Source organism: Felis catus, chromosome D1 (assembly GCF_018350175.1).
Source record: "Felis catus isolate Fca126 chromosome D1, F.catus_Fca126_mat1.0, whole genome shotgun sequence".
Lineage (NCBI taxonomy): Eukaryota > Metazoa > Chordata > Mammalia > Carnivora > Felidae > Felis > Felis catus.
In genome coordinates this window covers 95,414,551-95,438,367 of record NC_058377.1, presented here as the reverse complement: position 1 = coordinate 95,438,367, position 23,817 = coordinate 95,414,551, and the positions used below count along the sequence as shown (strand labels likewise).

At 41.8% G+C, this 23,817-nt stretch overlaps 1 long non-coding RNA gene across 2 annotated transcripts in view; it reads left to right on the top strand.

Moving 5' to 3' along the window:
- The window catches only part of LOC109492102, a 1,189,585-nt gene that overhangs the window by 259,832 nt on the left and 905,936 nt on the right, over positions 1–23,817 (top strand). For both annotated transcript variants that reach the window (XR_006586544.1, XR_006586545.1), the window contains exon 4: positions 6,268–6,345. This is a non-coding gene — a long non-coding RNA (uncharacterized LOC109492102). The remainder of the gene's footprint in view (positions 1–6,267; positions 6,346–23,817) is intronic.

Here is a 23,817-nt window from a genome sequence, read left to right as displayed (position 1 = left end):
TCTTTTGTTACCAGTTGAGTTTTTTAAATTTCACATGTAAGTGATATCATACAGTGTTTTCTGTCTGACTTATCTCACTCAGCATGATGTCCTCAAAGTTCATCCATATTGTCACAAATGGCAGGATTTCCTTTTTCACAGCTGAATAATCTCTCTCTCTTTTGCTGTGTGTGTGTGTGTGTGTGTGTGTGTGTGCGTGTGTGTATGTGTGTGTGTATTACATCTTCTTTATTCATCTACCAACAGACAGGTTGTTTCCATATTTTGACTATTATGAATAATGCTACAATAAATGTGGGACTGTATATATCTCAGTGTTACCTTGTTTTCATTTTTTTTGGGTGTATACCTGGAAGTGGAATTGCTGGATCATGGTAGTTCTGTTTTTAATCTTTTGAGGAATGTCCACATTGTTTTCATAGTGGCTGAACTAACTTACATTCCCACCAGCAGTATATAGCGGTTCCTTTTATCTCCATAGACACCAGGACTTGTTTTGACTTCTTGATGACAGCCATTCTAATAGGCATGAAGTGATACCTTCTTGTGGTTTTGATTTGATGTGAGGATTAGTGATGTTGAGTATCATTTCATGTACCTATTGGCCATTTGGATGTCTTTTTTGGAAAAGTGTCTAATAGTTCCTCTTCCCATTTTTAAATTGGATTTTTTTTTGTTTTTGAGTCGTATGACTTCTTTATATAGTTTGGATGTTAACCCTTTATCTGATATATGATTTGCAAATATTTCCTCCCATTCTAGAGGTTGCCTTTCATTCAGCTGATTATTCCTTTTGCCATGCAGAAGCTCTTAAGTTTAATGTAGTCTCAATTTGTTGATTTTGCTTTTGTTGCTTTGCTTTTATTTCATCTGGCTAACAAGATGAAAGGGGAACTTGATATGTAGGATTCTAGAAAAGCTCTTAAAAAGGGAGCATGGTCATTTGGTCTTCGTCCCCCTTCCCTTTTCATTCTTCCTCCATAAGATGTAGATATGATGTCTGGAGCTACAGCAACCATTTTGTGACTGATGGTCAGGTAAGGACTGAATGACAGGCAGAAATGTCTGTTGGACATTGTATCAGTCCTGGATTTCTTCTGGGCTTCTTGTAAGATGAAAGAATAATGGGACCCACTTTAGGTGACTGTAGTTTGGGTATTATATAAAACCAAGCCCAGTCCCTAAGAGATACTCTACTTCTCGGAGCATATCTCCAGCTCTAGCTCATTTGTAAACTGATTACTCTGAGCCTTAAGAAATATCACTTCCCTGAGTGATTGGTTTAGGCATGATCTTATGATGGCAGCTGATGAAATTTGACCAGGGAAATGTAAGGAGGAATACGCTTTTGTCTGGAGAGAAGAGCTGCCCCACTCCTAAAATAAAGCATATCAGAAGGGATGGTATCTTCTTGTGTTAGACACTGTCTAGGTCAGAATGTGATGCTTGGAACCATGATAGCCATCTTGCAGTGGGGAGCTAGTCTGGGGATAAAGCTGGTGCAGTGAGGATGGTACAGTGGGTGTTTGGGAAGAACCAGATCTTTGATAACATCATTGAGCTGTGAAATCAACCAATCCTGGAATTGCCCATTTTTGGATGTGTTGTCATTGTTTAAACCAGAAATTGGCCAACTTTTTCTATAAAGGGCCACACAGCAAACACTTTAGACTTTGTAGGCCGGTTTGGTCACTGTTGTGTGAAAGTAGCCATAGACAATACATAAACGAGCATGTCTATATTCTAGTAGAACTTTGTTTACAAAAACAAGTGGCCGGTGGTAGGGATCACTCAGATTGGTAGTGTGCTGAACCCTGGTTTAGACAGTGAGTTGAGGTTTTCTCCTTTCTTAACTGATCTACATCTTACTTGATACAGAGTTGGGAGGTTGGAATGCATAATATCTAAGGCCTCTTCCAACTCAGGGATTGGATGATTTGAAGAATGACACAAGAAAAGGCCAGAAAAGAGAGAAACCAGTTAAAAGTAGAAATGATAAAAGGCACTCGAGCAACTAGAGGTAAAGCCGTTTGAATCTGTCTCCGCTGAATAGGGAAGAAGGAAATATCTAGCCCTTAGCAGAAAGTGTCTAGAAGAAAGTCCCAGAGAATGCAGATGCATTTAATTTTTAAAATTTTCATCATTTCTTAGCACATGAATAAAAAATTAGAAATATATTTAAAAAAATGTGCTTATTATTCCATTACCCACATATAAATCTTGTTGCCAAGATGTAAATATAAAGACTTTTTATTTAAAAAAAAAAAGGGAGAATTGCAGTATACATGTTGCTTTGTAGTCTGCCTTTTCCACCTTAACCCCATGGATTCTGAAACAAATTACAAGATTTATAAATTTATACGACCATCATTTTGAAGGTTTCAGCTCATCGTTATAAAAGTAGCAGCTTTTTGAACTGGTTCCTTATTACTCTTCCATTTTGGTTGTCTCTCCCCTCCCCCCTGCAGTCTTTTGCGCTTATATAATAATCTTGAGATATTCTTTTCGCGGTTAGGAAGTTCTGTCCCATTTCCTCCCTAAATCCTTCTTGTTTCAGATGAGGCCTTTTCTTCTTCCCTGAGAATGCCAAGCAGCTGGTAAAGGCCAATTTAAAAATGTTTTAGCTTAGCAATCAGACACATCATCTTCTATGCCACTCTGAGTGAAATCCTAATGAGGTCATTTGTCCAGATGTGAAACTCCTGAGTCTTTGGGGATTTCGGCAGTGCTTTTCTGCTGTTATGTTTCATCTTTTGGCCGTCTTCTCTGTCTTATATACAGTCCTTAAATCGTTGGGTAGAGCTGACTATTGATCACGAGTAGTAATATAACCGGCCCCAGATCTGTGTCACTGCTCCCCGCCACCCCATACCCCCCACCCCTGCACCTGAAGATGTCTGAATCAATCATTCTCAGCTTATAGTGTTTTAGTGTGGTATTTTCTAATCAATTTGTATCTGTCAGTTCGTGAGTACCTCTGTTTACTGGACCAGATGGAACAGAAAAACCTTGTCCTTTATAATTGGAAGATACAGGGGCACCGGGGTGGCTCAGTCGGTTAAGTGTCCGACTTCAGTTCAGGTCATGATCTCACTGTTAGCGAGTTCGAGCTTTGCATTGGATTCTGTGCTCACACCTCAGAGCCTGGAGCCTGCTTTAGATTCTGTGTCTCCCTCTCTCTCTGCCCCTCCCCTGTTCGCACTCACACACACACACACACACACACACACACACACACACACACTCTCTCTCTCAAAAATAAATAAACGTGAAAAAAATTTCAAAAAATATAATTGAAGGATACATACTGTAGTTTTTGTATGTTATTAGGAGGGAGCACTTATAAAAATAATACAAATAGCATTCATATTTAATTTTAGAATGGAACCTGAGACCCAGAGAAGGAAAGAAACTTGCCAGTGATGCACAGCTAGAAGTGGGCCTGAAGGAGGAACCAGGTGTTCCTGGGGATGCTCTGCTGTACCCCAGTGGGTCAGAGCATACCAAGAGGGAAGTTTCTTTTAGGAAGTGCACATCGAATGTCCTAGACTTGTGGGTGGGCTGGGAAGTGGGTAGAATAAGCACAGAGCAGCAGAGGTAGTATACAAAGAAGAAAGGTTCTGGGGAAAAAATGAGCAAATCTCATATACACATATTTTTAGTAAATATTTATTGACAGGAAAAGATAGCTATTATATATAAAGTGAAAAGTTTAGATTATAAATAAGGTAACATGTGAAGCATGTCTCCATTTTTGTTAACAAACACATTAACCTCATATCCGTATCTCTTCTCTCTCTCTCTCTCTCTCTCTCTCTCTCTCTCTCTCCTCTCTCTCTCTCTCCTCTCTCTCTACCTATTTATCCACCATCTATCTATATTTCTATCTACCTACAAAGTTATATTTCTAGGTTTCAACAGTGGCTATTTTTGGGTATTAGAAACTGAAATGTTATTATTTTTTCTTATTGATCAACAGTATTTTGTAATTCTTTTATAATGAACATGTTAGCCTTTTCTTTTTTCTTTTTTTTCTTCTTTCTTTCTTAATTTTTTTTAAATGTTTATTTATTTTTGAGAGAGAGAGACAGAGCATGAGCAGGGGAGGGGCAGAGAGAGAGGGAGACACAGAATTGGAAGCGGGCTCCAGGCTCTGAGCTGTCAGCACAGAGCCCAACATGGGGCTTGAACCACGAACTGTGAGATCATGACCTGAGCCAAAGTCAGACATTTAACCTGCTGAGCCACCCAGGTACCCTTTTGTTTTAAAAACTTTTTTTTTTTTTTACATTTATTTATTTTTGAGATACAGAGTGAGACAGAGCACAAGGGGAAGAGGGGCAGAGAGAGGAGACACAGAATGTGAAGCAGGCTCCAGTCTTTGATTGAGCATTCAGCACAGAGCCCGATGTGGGGCTTGAACCCATGAACCGTGAGATCATGACCTGAACTGAAGTTGGATACTTAACTGACTGAACCACCCAGGCTTAAGACAGAGCATATGCAGGGGAGGGGCAGGGAGAGAGGGATACACAGAATTCACAGCAGGCTCCATGTGCTGAGCTGTCAGCACAGAGCCAGAGGTGGGGCTCGAACCCACTAACCGTGAGATCATGACCTGAGCGAAAGTCGGACGCTTAACTGACTGAGCCACCCAGGTACCCCTAGCCTTTCTACTACTAATAAAAAAAAAGTTATAGAGAAAAAAGGCAATTACAGAGGAAATTATGGGTTGTGTCTTGAAAGCTTATTTGTGTGTCACTAAGATGTATAAGGAACATTTCAGATACGCTTTTTTTTTGAAATTTGAATCAAATTAGTTAACATATAGTATAGCATTGTTTCAGGAGTAGAGTTTAGTGATTTATCACTTACATGTAACACCCCGTGTTCATCCCGACAAGTGCCTTCCTTGATGCCCATCACCCATTTAACGCATATGACCTTCTGCCTCCTCTCTGGCAGCCCTCAGTTTGTTCTCTGTGTTTAAGAGTCTCTTATGTTTTGCCTCCCTCTCTGTTTTTATCTTATTTTATTTTTCCTTCCCTCCCCCTGTATTCATCTGTTTTGTTTCTTAAATTCCACATGTGAGTGAAATCATATGATATTCTACTTTCTCTGACTTATTTTGCTTAGCATAATACCCTCTAGTTACACCCATGTTGTTGCAAATGGCAAGGTTTCATTCCTTTTGACGGCTGAGTAATATTCCATTGTAGATATATGCCACATCTTCTTTACCCATTAAGATATTCTTTTGAATGAAGAATATTCCTTTCATCGAGAGCAGTATTCACATGGGGCATTTTGCATATCATGCTTTCTTCATAATTTTTCTAGTAGCTCTTGAGGACAAGAGCATGTGTCTTGACTACATGGTGGTCAGTGGCCTCTTAATTTTTAATTTTTTGTTTTTGCTTTAAGTGAATTAATGAATAAAACTTCTAATACTTTATTTGAATGTCACAGAGGCTGAAATTAGTCAGTGAAAGGACATCAGTGAAGGGCATCCACTGGGACACTATGTATGATCCTTGAATCTTGGATCTGGGAGAGGAGAAGGCAGGAGAGAAAAGAAACAGTGGAACCCTTCCCCCTGTATCATATATGAAGAGAAAGTAATTACCAATGTAATGTGGCTGAGATTCATCCAAATGTAGTTATGCTTCAGATGCTTTGCGATTTATGCTGAGAGACAGAAATGGAAATGTGGTGGTGAGCCTGGTGCTTTCCTGGAGGATTCTGACTCTAGATGATAAGAGAGGGAGAGGGACTGTCTTCCAGAGAAGTGGCAAGACGGAGATATTGGGAAAATGGAAATGGCTCAAGGGAACTTTAAAAAATCCTTTGTCCTGGGTCATGTGTGAGAAAAAGGTTTCTGGTACGACTCAAGGAGGTCACTGACTCAAGGTTTAGTTATATATTCAGGGAACATGGAGAAATTAGAGGGCAAAGGCTCCCTTTGTCACCAGAAGTATAGCATGGGTTGGTAACCAAAAAGGATTGCAATCCCACTGTGTAGAAGATTACTGTGAGTCACTGGAGGGAAGGGTGACCTCTTACCTTCCCACAATCCTTGCTCCAAATAGCAAGTGTTAGTGTTGTCACCAATTTGAGACCCATCTGCCAAACCTTCATGAATTTAAGAAAACTCCAGACCCCTTCCATTGGCCTCCCTACAAAGCTTTGTGTAATGTGTCACCACCCCATCGCTTTCCTTTTTTTGTTCTTTACACACCAGTTACAAGGCACTTCTTTCTGTTTTAGGAACAGGTCAGGGCTGTCCTGCTTTGAGGTATTGCACTGGCTGGAAAACCGGCCGATAAACTGCTGCCCTAGATCTTGGTATGTTTGCCTCTGCCTTGTTTTCTAAGTCTCAGTTTAATGTCACCTCCTCAGAGGTGAGAAGAGAGACCCGGTCTGTCTCCTTTAATATCTAGAATAATCCCCAGCACATGGTGGATTCTCAGTAATATTTTTAGAATGAATGAAGAAATCTAGCTTAAGATCTCCATATCCTTATTCTGGGAACACTTCTGTGTCCCCTTAGGCTGAAGTAGGTATCATTATATAAAGTGTTTGAATGTCATAAAGACTGAAAATGATGACAGACACAGTGTCTTTTACTTGCCAGGAACTATTTATTGAATGAGTGAGTAAGTGAATGAGTGCATGAATGGAAGTGAATGAGTGAGGGAATGAATTGAATGAATGCTGTGCGACAGACATGGTCGATCCTGAGGCATAGCCTCTGTAGTAGAACATCCCATCTTGGTGGGCAGAAAGGGAAATAGGGAGGGACATTCAAGGTGACAGACAAATTTCATTTGAGTCTTGTCCTGAGTCACACTGAAGAAAATATATGACGGCAACAAAAATAAGACTGAAAGGGCTATGAGAAAGTAAATGAGGTAACTTTCAGGACTGGAAATCTGGAATGTTGATTTTAGAAGACTGTCAGCTTAGACTCCCCCCCCCCCCCCCCCCAGTCTCTGACTTCTTTTAAATATGAAGACCATCATTCCTATTCAGCAGCCTTGGACATCTGATTAAATGTAAAATTTTTGGCTGAGAGAATAAAAGAGTATAGAACCTCAAGAGATCTCAAATGGGATATATTTGGAATAGGAGAAGGAAGAAATATGAGAAAATATTCCCCTTTGGTGAAATGGTCCTCTCTTCCACCTTTGCATTTCTGTATATTTCTGTAGGTTTAATATTTAGCTGTTACTGAGCATATTAATGGCCCAGGGAAGGCAGGGGTTCACTTTTTTATGACAGTAACTTTTGAGTTTCACTAGATAGTTTCCACAGGATGAAATTCCTATTATTAAATTTCTATGAAGAGTTAAGGGATTTGGGGGCTTACCGACATGCTACAGAGGAAAATGTCCCACATGCTCTGCCCTCTTTCAGGTAACTGGTATTCTTCTCAGAGACCTAAGACCAGATAATTTCAGTTCAGCAGGTGTTTATTGAGATATGGGGTGATATAGCTCACTATTTATTAAAAATGTTCTATGGGACAGTGGTCCCATGAGATGCTGCATGAACAAAGGATTCTTTACAATAGTTTGGGGAAAGCCACTTAATCCCAGTATTTTCTTGGAGATGTACACTCCACATTAGCATGGAAAAGGCTCTGAGAAGATCTGTAGCAAAAAAACCCTTAAGTTTCTTGAACTATTTTGACTGTGCAACTTTTGTGCATACGTATGTGTGTGTGAATGCTACTAACCCGTTAGGGAAATATAGGGTGGAGGCAAGATGAACATTGGAGTCAGACAGACCTGGGTTCATATTTAACTCTTGCTACCCATGGCTCTGTGCAACTTAGAGCATCTGGTGTAACTGAATTCTGTTTTCTCTTTGTAAATTGGCTGTAACACTTTTCCCAAAGAAGATTATTGTGAATGTTAAGTGAGACAATGCGTATTCTACTGTCTAATTCACAGCATGGAATATAAGTTTTGAGTAGGATTGCTGACCAGATGGGTGAACAATTACTGTACAAAAATACCATGGTAGGTGTGTGTGGGATACAAAACTGAATCAAGTAATGTACCTTATGTCAAAGAGGCTCAGTATATATCAGACATTTACAAAATATTTATAGATCTCTGAGCCAGCACCAGGCCGGGTGCTTGGGGTACAACATTATATGAGCCAGAGATGACCCTCAGCCCCATGGGGCTTACTGGTTGGCCAGGTGGCAGTTGTGTTCTCATAGCCTAATTCACACAAGAACTTGTCTCCCAGCCTCATGCCTAGCTGACTTCAGCTTGACATTAAGAAATAATATTTTTTGGGGCACCTGGGTGGCTCAGTCGGTTGAGCTTCCGACTTCGGCTCAGGTCATGATCTCATGGTCCGTGAGTTTGAGCCCCGCGTCAGGCTCTTTGCTGACAGCTCAGAGCCTGGAGCCTGCTTCGGATTCTGTGTCTCCCTCTCTCTCTGACCCTCCCCTGTTCATGTTCTGTCTCTCTCTGTCTCAAAAATAAATAAACATTAAAAAAAATTCTTAAAAAAAAGAAATAACATTTTTTCCCCATATAATCTCTTCAGGTATAGGTTCTGGAGGGGAATATTTTGCTGCTAGAGTGGCTCTCCAAGTACTCCTTGTAAATTGAATCTATAAAAATTGAGGCAGATTTCACAGTGACAATCAAGTGCTTCTGAACTTGGTGGGGAGAGGATTTGAATGGCAGTGGGGACAGTACTTAGAGAGTGTCATGTGAACTATAAACTAGACATTAAACTTTGGTTTCCCCTTCTGTCAGGTAAAAAGAGAATCATCCTTCCTACATTTTGGGGAGAGCATTTATAACTGTAATTTCCAAGGATAATTTCTAGGAATGCTTAGTTATTGCTAGAACAATGATTTCAGGATATAAAGGTTATGAAGATTATGAAAATAATAGTTAACTGTCCTTTGTACATCTCCCCTAGATTTGTTAGAGTGCTAGCATTTGCTTTTATGTGGAGAATAATGACAAATGCTCAGAATTCTCAATAAAATATTTGAGAAGATTTTCAAGTTTTTCAAATGGTTTGAAAGAGGGAATATGATTTTTTATTCCTTATGAAACCTTTTTAGTTCCTTTATGTGTATGTTTAAAAAACAGGGATGTTTTATGAATCACTTGGAATAGAGAGAGTGCTTCCCTGAGCCCCAGGCATGCAGCAGTCAGTAACTTCTACCTGCGCACAATCTTTGAAGGCAGAAAGATTTCACTCAGCAGACTTCAGGGGCCTTGCAGGTAAAAGGAGGGACATGCCAGCTATGTGACTGCTGAGGGACAATTTCATGTCCCAGGAAGTGACCTTGAAATGCTGTTCAAAGTGCCTGTGAGGGATGTGTGGCTCATTTTGGTTGGAGAACATGTGGGCTTGGAAATGAACTGCCCTCTTGGGTTGAGCCTGCCTTCTTGAATGGGGCACTAATGCATTTTAATGGTATTGCCCACACTTGGGTTAGTTGATAAGGAACAGCTGTTGCTTAGCTGTTTGCAGTCTTTTTGTCTTGCAAAATTATGTATTCTTTTCAGGCCTGGGGAAAGGATGTGGTTGAAAAAACCGAGTGAAGTGGGACTGAGGTGAGGAATCAGATCATCTGTATTTAAGTGTGGCCTCGTATTGGGCCTTCCCTCAGAGCCAGGGAGAGTGCTAAATGCTTTCTATTAATTTTCTCATTTAATCTACCCAGCACCTCTATGACAGATATATGATTTCCTCCCATTTTTAGATTATCTCCAATTTACTGAGGTTTAGAGAGGTAAAGTGAATTGTCCAAAGTCACAGAGCTACTAAGAAATGGAACTGGAGTTTGAATCCAGGTCTCTTTATGTTGAAACACTATTTTCCTTTTAATACGTATCATATGCCTGTAGAATATTCACTACTACCATTAATTACCACAGCTACCAAAACCAACAACTCACATTTACTGACCTCTTACTGTGGAAGACACTGGGCTGGATTTTCATATTTAATCCTCAGAACTACTTTGAGGTATTATTCTGGTACAGTCTCTTTTTAGAGATGCAAACAACGAAGTGCAGAGGGACTAGGAAATGTAATTCAAGTCACACTAGAGTGTGGCGGAAGCAAGCTTTGAGGCCTGGCAGGACTCCTGGCTCTGTCCTCAGCCAGTACAGTACCCTCCTGTGCAAGAAGTATCAGTGTGCCCATGCACCCTGTAGACGTGGCTTGAAGAGGGGAAGTTGGGGGCATGTGTTAATTTCCTAGGGCTGCCGTAACAAAGTTCCACAGACTGGATGGCTTTAATAACAGAAATTTATTATCTCAGCTCTGGAGATACCCAGTCCAAAGTCAAGTTGTTGGCAGAGTTGGTTCCTTCTAAGGGCTGTGAGGGGAGGATCTGTTCCAGACTTCCTTCCTTGGCTTGTAGATGTCTGTTTTCATGTTCGCATGGTGTTCTTCCTGTATGCCTGTCTCCAAATTCCACTTCTTGTATAAGTTACCTGTCCAATGGAGTAGGGACCACCCTAACAACCCCATTTTAATGGGATTATCTCTGTAAAGGTTCATAACAGGGCAGGTCCAGAGTTGTAAGAAAGTTCTAATATTTCTTAAAGTTCAAATGCTTAGAGAAGGGAAAGAGAGCTGGAGGAATCTCAGAAACCCTGCTGATGGGCAGAGATTGGGCTCATGGAAAGACAGTTAGGATTTCTGTCTAGGAGACAGCCTATCTGGTCTGGAATATCTCTCCTGCTCAGGAACCCAAGGGGACATAGCAAAAATGGGTGACTATCCCCAGTATAAAATGTGCGTGCCATGCCCTGGATGTCTCCTAGAAATACAGTGTGGGAATCCTGTGAGAATACTCCCAACACAGGCTGTGGGTTTTCAATGAAAAGTCAATAATAAGTCTGACGTTTAGTAATATAAAGGATGTCTGAGAAATACATGCCCTGTAATTATACTGAGAGAACAAAATAATTAAAGTATGAAACAAGCATCCACCAAGAATTGGGTTAGGTTTAAAATTATTCCAGGGTTGTCTAACTTTGAATTACTGCAAATATCACTCATATACTCATTCATTCATCCATCCATCCATCAAACATTCTAGGAGTGTATATTCTGAGTCCTGTGGTAACATCTGGAGGAATAGGGAGATCATTGCCACTATTTGTGTTTTTAAGGCAAGCATATATTAAACAATAGCAACCTCAAAGGAGAAAATACACTATTTCAAAAATATTGTGCCCACTAATTTACATGACACAACCCCTAGACATGCAGAAAAATCTTTGGGGGGCATGAATAAATAACACCATTTATGAGACCTAAGTTGTATTAATTACTTTGTACCTATGGAGGCAATACTTGAAGAAAAATTTAGGACCTAGACTGAGACCTGTTTAGAACTGAGAGAATGTTGGTTCTGTTCTTCTCTGGGCGTCCTTTCCAAAAGGTGAGGGCAGTGTCTATCCTCTTCTCTTCTTTGGCTCTGTCTCTCTCTCTCTGTTCCCTCCCCATTTCCCCTACCCTGTCTCAGGGTCAACAGAGACATCTCAGAGTTTGACACAGATGTTCCACAGTCTTCTGTCCACATGCAGCTCTGAAGGCTCCCCCCAAAATCCTGAAGGGGTTGGCAGTGGATCAGTTGATTGGTCAGTAGAGGGCTGAGAATAGATGCTGACTGCCAGGAGCTATTCTCTGGATGTGATGTCAAGAGACAAATAAGTGAATGGTTGGCAGAAGGACCTAGAGGCTGTTTGATGATGTAGCAGGGGCTAAAACTTCATAGGAAAATCTGCAAGAGGACACTGAGAAAAGTGGGGTCATAGAGGAACTGGGGACATTCCATTGGAGGGAAAGAACCCTTTGCCCCAGTAGTGGAGGGTGTTGGGCTCTTCATAGAACTCCCTGGGGAGTAGGGCTGGAGCTCTATAACTCTCAGTACATCCAGTTTCTCCTAAGCATGTGGATTCAACCTTCCCAAAGTGGGATCTAGTTCTTTGGTGGTATACTTCTTGTCTCTCTATCTTTAGCCACATTTCCCCCACCACCACTTTGCTTTCATATATGTTTAAATTACTACCAGCTAGTGGAGCCAAAGATCCACATACAAATCCTTGAAGGAAAGTGACACTATTTTTTCTTCCAGAGCTACAACACAAAATGAGAATTTACAAAGGGTCAAAGAGGATTTTTTTGCATGTGAACACACAGATTTTGGTTAACTCTGTATCTGTTTAATACAAAGAATATGCTGTACCTGAAAACATCATGGTCTATTTTTATGTAATAAATTTATCTATTTCGATCTTTTGAGAATAAACTTCAGTGGCAAGGCTGGGTTTCATTTTTTTTTTTTTTTTTTTTTGAAGGCAGGATTTAATCTCCCTCCTTAGGGGATTGTATGAATGACAACTGTTCAGCAGTCGTGTGTGGTGTGGGTTTCTAGGAAAGAGTAGCAGTTTTGTCTTCTCTCTTTACAGGCTCTTCTTTTAAGAGAAGTGACTGACACTTTGTTTGCTGTGGAGAAGCAATTGCCCACAGACAGAGGTTTATAGGGAGGAGCAATCACCTGTAATTTCTCACTGTTTTCAAAACCCCATTTCAGCAGGAAGGCTGAGGTCTCTCCGTTTTGCTTGTGCCGTGATTGAGCCTGGATGGCATTACACTTGGGGTGGGAGTAGGGGAGGTGGGCTCTTCCTCTGGCATTTGCCCCAGTGTTGCCTAGTTTGGGGTCAGGGAGGATGGTGTGCAGAACCCAGGAGCTGTCTTGGTGGACACAATTACAACCCAGATACTTCTGAGTCTCCCGCTTGAACTGATTGCCTGCTCAAATACTGGTTAAGTGGTCTGGCTTTTGTGTGTGTGTGATGCTTGTACATTTGTGAGGCATAGCTGTTGCCCATCTTGGTATCACTACATGCAGTGGTGGGTGTTAATGAGCTTGGATCAAGTTCTTGACACTCCCAAGTCTGGAGTTGATGTCCCCAGAACATCCTATATTTCCTCTCTCACCATATTCATTGTACTTAACGCATGTTTAGAAGTTAACATTTCATTCTTAAAAACTAAACTCATCCACTTATTGATTTGCTAAACAAGTCCTTATTTGTGACTACCATGTGCCAGGCAGTGTGCAAAAGACTGAAAATTCAGTGGTGGATGAAATATTCAAACAAAAAGGAAGCATATGGGGTAAAAGGGAGAATACTCTTTTAAATCGTCCATCCCTACCTCAAGTCTCCTCTGAAGAAACCGACTTTTCATATTCATAGCATGGGTTAGCAGACTGCAACCTGAGGACCAAATCTGGCCTGCCTCCTGCTTTTGTTAATAAAGTTTTACTGGAACACAGACATGCTCACTTAAGTATTAAAGCTCTGTGTTTGCTTTCATTCTGTAACCACAGCTGAGTAGTTGCTGTAGCAACTGGATGGCCCACAAAACTGAAAATATTCACAAGATAGCCCTTTACAAAAAATGTTTGCTCACCAGTGATTTTTGGAATATTTGACTCGAACTCTTCTTGCTGTATTTTATGTGTGCATATATGTTGATGTTTTGGTTTGTGCAATTTTTTGCAACAAGATTATGTTATATGTATTATTCTTTAGTCTGCCCTTTACCTCTAATTGATTGCATAATTGTCCTCAGAGAGAAGAGAGAACTGTTGGCTATAGCTATATCTAGTTCAACCCTTGGCATGGTCTCAGGTACAAGGGTGGTACTTCATAAGTATTTGTTGAATGACTGAATGAAAAGTATATTATTTAAAAATTTTTTAAAAACATTTATTCATTTTTGAGAGAGAGAGAGAGAGCAAGCGAGCAGGGGAGGGGCAGAGAGGGAGGGAGACACAGAATCCGAAGCAGGCTCCAGGCTCTGACCTGTCAGCACAGGGCCCGACGCGGGGCTCGAACTCAGTTTTCTCTGAGGTGTGTATTTGGTTTGGGGGCACAAAGTGGACCTCAGGGAGGAAACTGTGATTCCAGGCAGATTTTTCCTTAACACCTGGGACCCGGAGTGGGATCATGGCTGCCTGGTGAAGTCAGACTCTTCTTCCCTCTATCCACCCCCTACCTACCCACCCCCGTGCCCCAGTCTGTGAGCACTCTTGGGTGGCACAGCACAAAATGAATGATTATAGTTACAGAGAGAGGGACCTTTCAAATCATCTCAGGAAAAACTATTATGAGGATACTGCTGAACTAGATTCAAAACTGGGAAGGTGGGAGATCCCAAGGCCAGTTCTAGGGATCAGTGACTTCTCTCTCTTTATAGAGTTATCTTCTTCTCCTTGTCCCTGTCTTCAGCTTGCCATGCTCATCATACTTTTCTTACCAGCTTCTCTCATTTTCTGCTCTTTAAACCTGTTTTCTGTCCTACACACTGACAAATACAACATATCCTCATTGGCAGCAGTGATTCTTAGATAATGGAATCTCTGGGGGTCTGTAAGAATAGGTTGAGAAGGGGCGCCTGGGTGGCTCAGTCGGTTAAGCGTCCGACTTCAGCCAGGTCACGATCTCGCGGTCCGTGAGTTCGAGCCCCGCGTCGGGCTCTGGGCTGATGGCTCGGAGCCTGGAGCCTGTTTCCGATTCTGTGTCTCCCTCTCTCTCTGCCCCTCCCTCGTTCATGCTCTGTCTCTCTCTGTCCCAAAAATAAAATAAACGTTGAAAAAAAAATATTAAAAAAAAAAAAAAAAGAATAGGTTGAGAAAATCCCTGAGTTTGTTCTGATGAATTCCCTTTAGGAGGAGCACACCTTCCTGGTTGAGAATCATTATTTTCCGTGTTGGCTTTTTTAACTTCTTTCATAGAAATTCACAAAATTTTTCTCCTTTATTCCTCAAACCTTAATGTGAATACCAGTCATTTCATGATGTTGTTAAAGTGCTGATTCTGATTCATGAACTGTAAGTCGGGTGTTGTGTTGTGTTTCTGGCAAGGTTCTAGGTGATACCAGTTTGGTGGACCACACTTTGAGCAGCAGAGCTTTAGAGCCGTGGTGCCGACTGGTGTGTATCAGGATGATCTGGGGGGCTTATTCACATCAAGATTGCTGGGCACTGCAGGGTCTCTAATCCAGTAGGCCTGGAGCGGGGCCTGAGAATCTGTATTTCTAGCAAGTTTCCAAGAGATGCTGATGCTACTCTGGGATCACACTTCGAGAACCACTGCACTAAAACCATGGTGTTCACCCTTGGCTTCATATTAGAATCAACAGGAGAGCTTTGCAAAATATGTTTATCTGGCTCTCCTCCCCACCATCCTGATTTAACTAGTCTGAGATGGACCCTGGTACATGTGTGTTTGAGAAGGTCCCTAGCTAACTCTGCTTTGTAGCCTGGCCAGAGAAAACCTGGAGAACTTAATTGGCCAAGTCTGTGAGTTTGCTGCTGTAGATCAAGTTCTTGTCTGTGGTCTAAACGTCTGTAGTCAGGAGGGGTTCGTATGGATTACTTGTAGTCTCTTAGGCTGAAAAAGCTGTGAGTGGGCCAGCTGCTATTAGAAGAAGCCATACCAGGAAGATGGTTGATGTTTGTAGCTCTCTGAAAATAACAATAACAATACCTCATTCAGGGGGTTCTCCTAGAGGGTTCAACGAAGCTGCTGTAGGCTTGGTACAGAGTAGACATTTAAGTGCTGGTCATAAGCACTGGTAATTAGGCACCTCTGGTCACAGGAGTGTAGTGGTTGCCATTCGTTACTTAAATACATCTTGGGGCTTATTAGAGACACCCCGAAGGGTGCCGCCATCATTTTTTTATGGCGCTGGTAGCAGAACACATCTGCCCTGCTCGACACCCCTAGTCTTTGCACTCACGAGTTACTTGACGTGATTCTGCCTCTGGCCTGTGAGTCTCTTAGTTCTAGGGGGTCATATGTCACTCTTCCAAGCATCCTGGCCACCATGGCCCCTCAGTTTTAGCACGTGGTAGTGGCATTCCTGTCAGATGAAGGAACGAAAAGACACAAGGCAGGTAAAGTGGAAAGATGGAGTTACTGCTTGTGCAGCTCTAACGTGGGCTCAGCCCCCACCCCAGCTTGAAGGAGAGGATCTTTCAGGATTTGCTTGCATCCCTGAAGCATTGCTCAGTAATATCTAGACAGTGCCTATTGGAACTGAGAAGGCATCTATAAGCAATTTACTACAACCACCTCATTTTACAGATAGAAATGCTGAGGCCCAGTGAGTGAAGAAACAGTTATCTCTGGGTGTTGAGTTATACTAATTATCCAGTGACTTAATATTAAATGGAGCCAACAGTATAATTACAGGGGACAAAAACTTGCAAATTTTGCTTCTTCTTTAATTTACAACTGTGGAGCTCTGCAAGGCAGGATAGCAGTTTTCACTCGTGGCAGGCGTTGTGCTAAGCAGTTTATATGCATTATCTTATTTCCTTGTCACAGTAACCTTAGAGGTTGGTGCTTTTATTAACCTCAGTTCGTGAAAAAGTAAAGTGAGGCTAAGAGAAGCTATGGTTTATCCAAGACCACACTGATAGTGAGCATCAGAGCCCAAGAATTCTGACTGCAGAGTCCATGTTCTTAACCCTGTGCTTAGAATGAGACTGTTCAGAGCATGCCCAGCAAAAGAGTCTGGATGTGTGAAAAGTGGGCAAAATCCAGCCTTTCATTTCTTGCGTAGCCTGGCTTCCTTGTACCTGGGTGGACAAGGGTCATAAAATCCTAACAATACCAAGACGAAACGGGATCTGTAACTGCTTAGGCTAGAGAGCGAAAGGATCAAGCTCCTTGCACATCTCTGTCATCCCACCTCTCTCTTGTTTGGATGTGGCTGCTTGTGGTGTTGTGCTTGGGAAAAGGTGAAATGGGAAAGAGCTGCTTGGTGAGTTATTGTAATTTCAGAGCTCATAAAATATTTGTGAAAGCTTTTCTCAGAGTCGGACTTGAAATATTTCTTAACTCCCATGGCCCGAATCACACTACGGGGCCAATAATATTTCTTGGAAGAAATAATATTTCTTCCAACCCAAGTGTCTTTGTCTTAATTTGTCTTAATTGATACTACCCTAGGATCCTGAAAGGCACGAATGAAGAGAATCTGGTTGGCTGTTAACGTGACATAATTTCAATTACTTATCAGAATCCCTGCCATTTCCTGTGGTCACTTAATAACAAATGAACTTTGTAGCATCTGTCTTCATAATAGTGCAAATTAAATTGGAATGTTGCTGGTGGGAAAAAATCGGTGAGAGGGAGTCACTTGGAAGGAACACAATGAGAGGAGAAAGACTACAACTATTCCAACCAACGTAAGTAAGTAGTCCTCTCTCTTAGGATAAATTTGGGAGTTTAAATAGAATGCAGAAAGATTTAGCCTTCAAATCGGACCTGGAGCCACACAACAGATTTATCATTTCTCCTTTTGATGTAGGGAGAAGGAGAGGAAAATGGAGGCATTCTCTCCTCTTGGTGATTAGCTGGCTGCCAGGAGAGTTGTCTGCAGAAAGGATTTCCGGTCCCGGGAGCCCCAGGAAGCTGCTTTCAATATCTTTTATGGTCTCAGTGCTTGAGACTTTAATTTATTTGACATTTGGTTGTTGAAGATGATTTATTTTCCCTGGCTTGTTTTCATTATCTCAGGCACTTGAGAAGGAAAATTTAGAGTCTAGGAAATGAGAAAGAAATTCTTTAGGTCCTGGCTACTCAAAGTGTGGTCTCTGAGCCAATGCATCACCCAGGACTTTGTTAGAAATGTAGGCTCGCCAGTCCCTGCTCAGACCTACTGAATCAGAATCTGTATTTTAACAGGATCCCCAAGTGATTCATTTGCACATGCCCGTTTGAGAAGCATTTCTCTAGGATGCCTCCTACTAGCCTTTGGGTTGCTCAAGGAGGGTTGTAGGTTGTGCTGGCCTAGCGTGTGTTTGTTCAGGCTGGTGTAACTTCTGCATACTGTACCCAGCACAGCGCCTGGCATCCTTCTCCTTATCACTGCTATGTCATCACTTAGCAGCACTGATAATTGGGTGTTTCCTGTGTGCCCAAGGACAGTTCGGAGAGCTTCGCAAATGCCATCTTATTTTTTCTCCAGAAAAACTGAGGAAAAAACCTATTGTTATCTCTATTGTATAGAGGGGGAGATGGAGACCAGAGAGATTGAGCACTTTTTTTGTTGTTGTTGTTTTTTGTTTTTCCCTCTGTGGAATTGAAATTGAATTGCTTAGAGGAGGCAGCATGAGAGTAATGGAAAGAGCTTGGTCTTTGAGGTTTGATAGACACTAGTTTAATTTTGATTTGTTCTGAATGCTAGCAAAGGAACCTTGGGGATATTATTAAATTCCTTTAGGTTGTTATGAAGGTAAAGTACAATAACATGTAGACTGGCTAGCAGAATTCCTAGAACATAGTGTTCAGTAAATAGTTTTCATCTTCTTTTTTTGATATTTCCTCCCTGCTCGTTTTCCCTCTCCTTCCCTTCCATTTCTCCATCCTGTGGTACCCTCCTGCTAGCTACCCTTGGTCCATCATTTAAGTCCTAAGCACATCTTCCTAGAAACCGCTATGTGTGTGGGACTGAGGTTTTGTAATAAATGTATCTTCTTAAATGTACAGCTTGGAAAGGACTGAATATGAAGCCTTAAATCAGTTGTCAGTTGCTTTATAAGCATCCATGATTTAAATGCTTAGATTAGATGATTCCTTGGGTCCACGTCTATGCAGTGCAAGAGTTTATATTCTGATATGATTTGGAAGCAAGTGCCTTTGGGTAAGTGTGTGAAAATGTGCATATTCAGTACCTCACCTGGAATCTGGCTGAGTTAGAATCCATTTTCCTGAACTGCTGTCTCCATGACCTGAGGCCATTCATCTGTAAAACAGAGAAGTGGTTAAGTGCACAGGCTCGGGGGCCAAATTCTGGATCTGATTCTTGGTTCTGGTGGTGACTAGCTGTATGAAACGGCAAAGCTGTCTAACCTCTCTGTGTCTTAGTATGTTCGTCTGTAGCATGAGGATCATTAAACCCACCTCATAGGCTATTGTGAGGATCAAATGAGTTGATGAATGCAAAGTACCTAGAATGGACCTGGCCCATGTTAAAGCCTCATGGAGATGGCAGTCTCCATCATACTTAGCCACTTTGACCCTCCGTTTCCTCACCTGTGTAAATAGGATGATACCGTCTCCTGTAGGGCCAGAGGCTTAAATGTGGTGGCATGATAGGTCTAGCACAGTTTGTGGCATGAGCAGGCAGGTACTCAGCTCACGAGTTTTCTCCTGCTGAATTAGACAGGCATGGTATCCATTGTTTTGAAGAGTTGTTCGTGTACTTACGCTCTGCATTTACGTGCATAAGTTGGGGGTGTCAAGCTGGGAAGTTCTCTGACGTCCAATTTAAATTACTCATTGATTTTTATTATATAAATCTTTAACAAGAAAGATGGACTTCTTATGAGCTGAAAACTACATAATGAAATAACAATAACAATAATAACAATAATAATGAAACAACTGAGATGTTACCAGAGTTTTCCTTGGAGAACTCACACTCCTTTCTAGGGGTTGGTGATAGGGCAGATGTTGACTGAAGTGTCATTTAGACAAGGGGATGCATCCATGGCAACTAATGAGACTGGAAATAAGCTGGGAAGACTCAACTGGCAGCAGGTCAGGTAAAAAAATGACAGAAATGGCATTCTTTAAATGCTCTCCTGCCAATCATTAGATAAACTTGGCATTCAAACTGCCCTAGGCGAGAGGTAATCATAGTGGATCAGTGCAGCTAATTTCTTCATAGTCCTGGGACTCATCATGACGACATCAATTGTAACCTTGCAAGCCTTCCAAGAAGTGGGAAGGCACAGCATGACATTGTTCTTATTTTGTGGATTGGCAGGGATGCTCTTAGGAAACATTGTGAGGTGTGGAACTTGGTGTCCCTCTTGGTGCTCAGGCCTCCATGGTTGTCTGCCCTTGCCACCTCTCTCCCTCTCCCTCTTTCTTTCTCCCTCTCTCTTATCCAGACACTTGCTCTTTTCGAGTCCTCCTCTTACCTGGTTATCAAGGTGAGGAGTTTAGATGATACGCTGTATAGCTTAAGGTGTTGTTTCTTACCTTTGAGAATATTGCATTTTACAGTTTCTTAAAGACTGAAAAATATGTAACAGGCAAAGCACGATTTGAGGACCTCCTGCTATGAGTTGCTTCAACATCCATAGAAGAAAGGTGTACGAGAAAGAACCATTTTCCTTAAAGTACATCACGTGTATCTTTAGAGCCTGCTGGGGCTTCCAGTTGTTGTCTTAGCCTTGAGAAAAGCAGACCTGGCTCCATGTGAACTACTCTCTGTCCTTGTTCTCTTGCTCCAGCAGCTCTTGAGTTTTAATTTAGTTTCTCCTCTCTGCTCAGTTCAGCCTGCCAGTGCCTTGCGCAGGCTGCACATAACTGAACAGTTGGGTCTCAAACCAAAGAGATCACCAAACGTTGCTGAAGTTAAATGACCTTAACAAATGCCTGATACTACCTCTTGTCTCAGAACATTTAGATAAAGTCGGTTAGTTAAAAATACACTTCTGCATTTTCCATTTTTAGTAAAATATAAGTCTGTACCTTGGGTTTTCCCTTGTTTATCTGGATCTTCACATTTTAGACCTGAATGTAGTCTAAGCCAACGGTGGTTCCTAAACCCAATCTCTTGGGGAGTTTAAAACATCTATTCCTGTACCTTCATCCAGCCCCACTGAATCAAACTCTTTGGTGGTTGGAGCCCAGTAATCCTGGGACTCTGTGTTGGAACAAGAATAACAAAAAAAGCTCTGCATGTGATACTCATACAGCCAATTGGCTTCCAGTCCAAGCACCAGCACTTAGGAACCAGTCCAACACTTTTCAGTTTATAAATGTTGAAACTTAGGCCCAGGAAACTTGGCCAGTCACAGAGCAAGGCTGTAAGCAAATTGCCTTCATGACTTGCTTTATGATTATCTTTAGCCTTTCCATCGTGGTGACCATGTAGAAAGTGTTGACAGGCTGGCTGTGGTCTAAGTGAGAAGGTGCCAACATGTTTCTTCTTAACCAGCATAGTAGCAGCGTTTCGTGAGATTGTTAGTCACTAGCCCCATCCTGTTTTATCAGTAATGGCTTTTAGTTTTAAAATGCCCCACTGGGCCTACTTTTTATTTACAGGGCTTTCTATTATGGTTAAAGAATATTCCATTGTTGCTTAATTTCCAAACCAAGTGTGCATAAATAATTTATTGACGCAATGTTGCACTCAGACAATTTTTTGAAATTGCCCTGTGTAACTTTATTAAGTGCAGAACCGGGAATGCTAATTTGTCTGATTGGGAAGGGGGGGGGGGGAAAGGATCTATATATTCTTAAACCATTCAGGTGGTAAACAGCACTGCCCCCTCCTCCCCCAAGTCCTAATCACTGTTTTTAGTCATCAGATTTAAATTGTAAATGAAACAGGGTCGGTGCATTAGGAAAGCCCATGCCATGTTTTGTTAACATAATCAGAAAAATGGAGTTGCTACAAACCCTTTCCCCATCTGCCAGTCATTGTATTAAATGCTTCTGCGATTTTATTAGAATTCTCTGTCCCTGCAGATGCCAGTCAGCTGTGAAATTGAAATTGCAAACAGAAATATTACATTTTCATCCATAGTGGAAACTGAGAAAGTCCATTTTTTTGACAGGGAAAGAAATGGCATGGCCTTTTCAACTGGGTCACTCTCTGTTTGGGTTTGAAGGCAGTTTTGGGCTCCTGTCGTGAGAGGAAGAAAGAAGCGTGGCTCTACATTTCTGTTGGCTTTCTCTGGCAATCTGATCAACAAGTATCCTCCACAGTTCACAGAGAGCTTTTGAGCTTTTCTGAATACAACCCATTTTCTTTTCTCTTTCTCTGAGCGAATCGAGGTTGGGTTGGAGGGGCGTTGGTGCTTGGGAGGTGCAGACATTTCAACAAGATATTAGCTCTAACATTTCAAGGTTCTCTAGAGGGTAGGGGGGATTAGTGATAGTTCTTGCTGATCGGTTGTAACCCAGGTTCGGCCTGATGTGAACATCAAGCATGATAGTTGGATTGTTTCTGCTTGGAAGTCTTTCTTCTTTCCCTGGGTAATTCCTGACCACTCTTTTTGTCTTCCTTAAATGCTACTTTCTCTTGGAAGACTGCCTCCATCAGCCTTATCTACTCACTCAAGACCAGGTTATTTGTACCGGCTTCGAGATACTATTGCTCTCACCCTGGTTTACCATGGGTTTTACTAATAGTAAAGACCTGCCTCCCTTCCTAGATTGTAGACTTTCTTAGGGACAGAGACTTCTCTTCTATCTTGCTCATTATTGCACCTCCAGGCTTAACATGATATAGGTCTCTAAGAGTTGGATGGGTCAATATTTGTTAAAAGAATGAATGACTGAGTAAAGGTACTTCCAGAAACAGCTTAGGTAAGAGGTACTGGGAAAACAGGCTGACCAGAACCGGAGTATAGGATAGAATTCCATAGGGTAGGAAACAGAATGGGAACCAGAGAAATTACAGTAATCACACAATGAGAAAGTCTCCATGACAGCATTTATAAATTCTGGCCAAGGTTTTGAGGTGGAGGGAAAAAGTTGAGGTGGATCTTTTATCTTCAGTTTCAACTGTAAATAAATATTTTGTGGTTTGGAAAGGAAATGATGATGAAATGCTTTTTTAACATAGGAATGTTGTAGTACTGTATGTATCAACTTGAGTTGAAGAGACCTGGTGTAGCACTTTTTAAACTCAGCACAGAGCCTAGCTCAGCTTAGTCACCACATATTCATGCTGTCATATGTCAGGGCCTGTGTTAGGTGCTTCTCGCACATTATCTCATTTAATCTTCAAAATATTCCTGTGGTTGTAGATACAGTTTTTATCCTCCTTTTGCAGGTATGGAGACTGCAGTGTGGAGAGACCTTCGGAGTTGCCCGAGGTCACATAGCTAATTCGTGGTGATGCTGTGGTTTGAATCTATGATTGTTGGATTCCAAAGCTCAATAAACTCCTAACCATCCCTACACAGGGCTTCATCCCTACACAGACCAGAATAGGAGTTTGACAAATCTGTGTTTAATTACCTTGAAGAAGGACTATGGGGATATAGGCAGGACTGTCCACCGGATGTGCCAGATAGTTCTTTCATTGTTGCCTGGAAATGAAGTAACTGGGGGGAGTGGTCCCCCTTCCGTTGGAGGGAGTGGCTGTGCCTCTAGTTCATACAAACTCTCTGTGGGCTGTGAGCCGTGGTTGCCGGCACTGTTGGGCAGCTTCCCTTAGCAGCAGTGCCCAAGTTCACACTGTTTTTTCTAGACCTGGAAGGCTGCTTCCTTGAAAACCCTGTGAAAAGAGAAAGCAGCAGGGAAGGGGTTCATTTCCTGGAGCACAGCTGGTGATGCCCAGCTGTTCCTGATGCTGTCCTGTCTGTGGGATGCTGAGAGAATGGGTGGGCATGTGCATGGTCCTGCTGTAGAGTTCCTGCCTGAGAGTTCCAGCCTGCATGGTGTGGCAGTTACATGGTCTTTTTCCATACTCCTTGCTTGCTGGGACCAGATGGAAGGAGCAAGCATCTCTCAAATTTGAGGCAACGAAATCAAAGCCACAAAAACAGCTCTCAATCTGGCAGGCCCTCCTGCCCTTTTTGTGAGTTTCTATGTATGATGATGGCCTTCAGTGTTTGTTCTTGGTAGCTTGGTACATTATTCTGTCCATTTAATTATTATTATTTTCAAGAGTCTGACATTTATGGGACATTGTTACCATGTGCCTTTCCATGAACTAATTGCAGATACTTGTCATAGCATAACTAGTTCTTTACACTACTTCTCT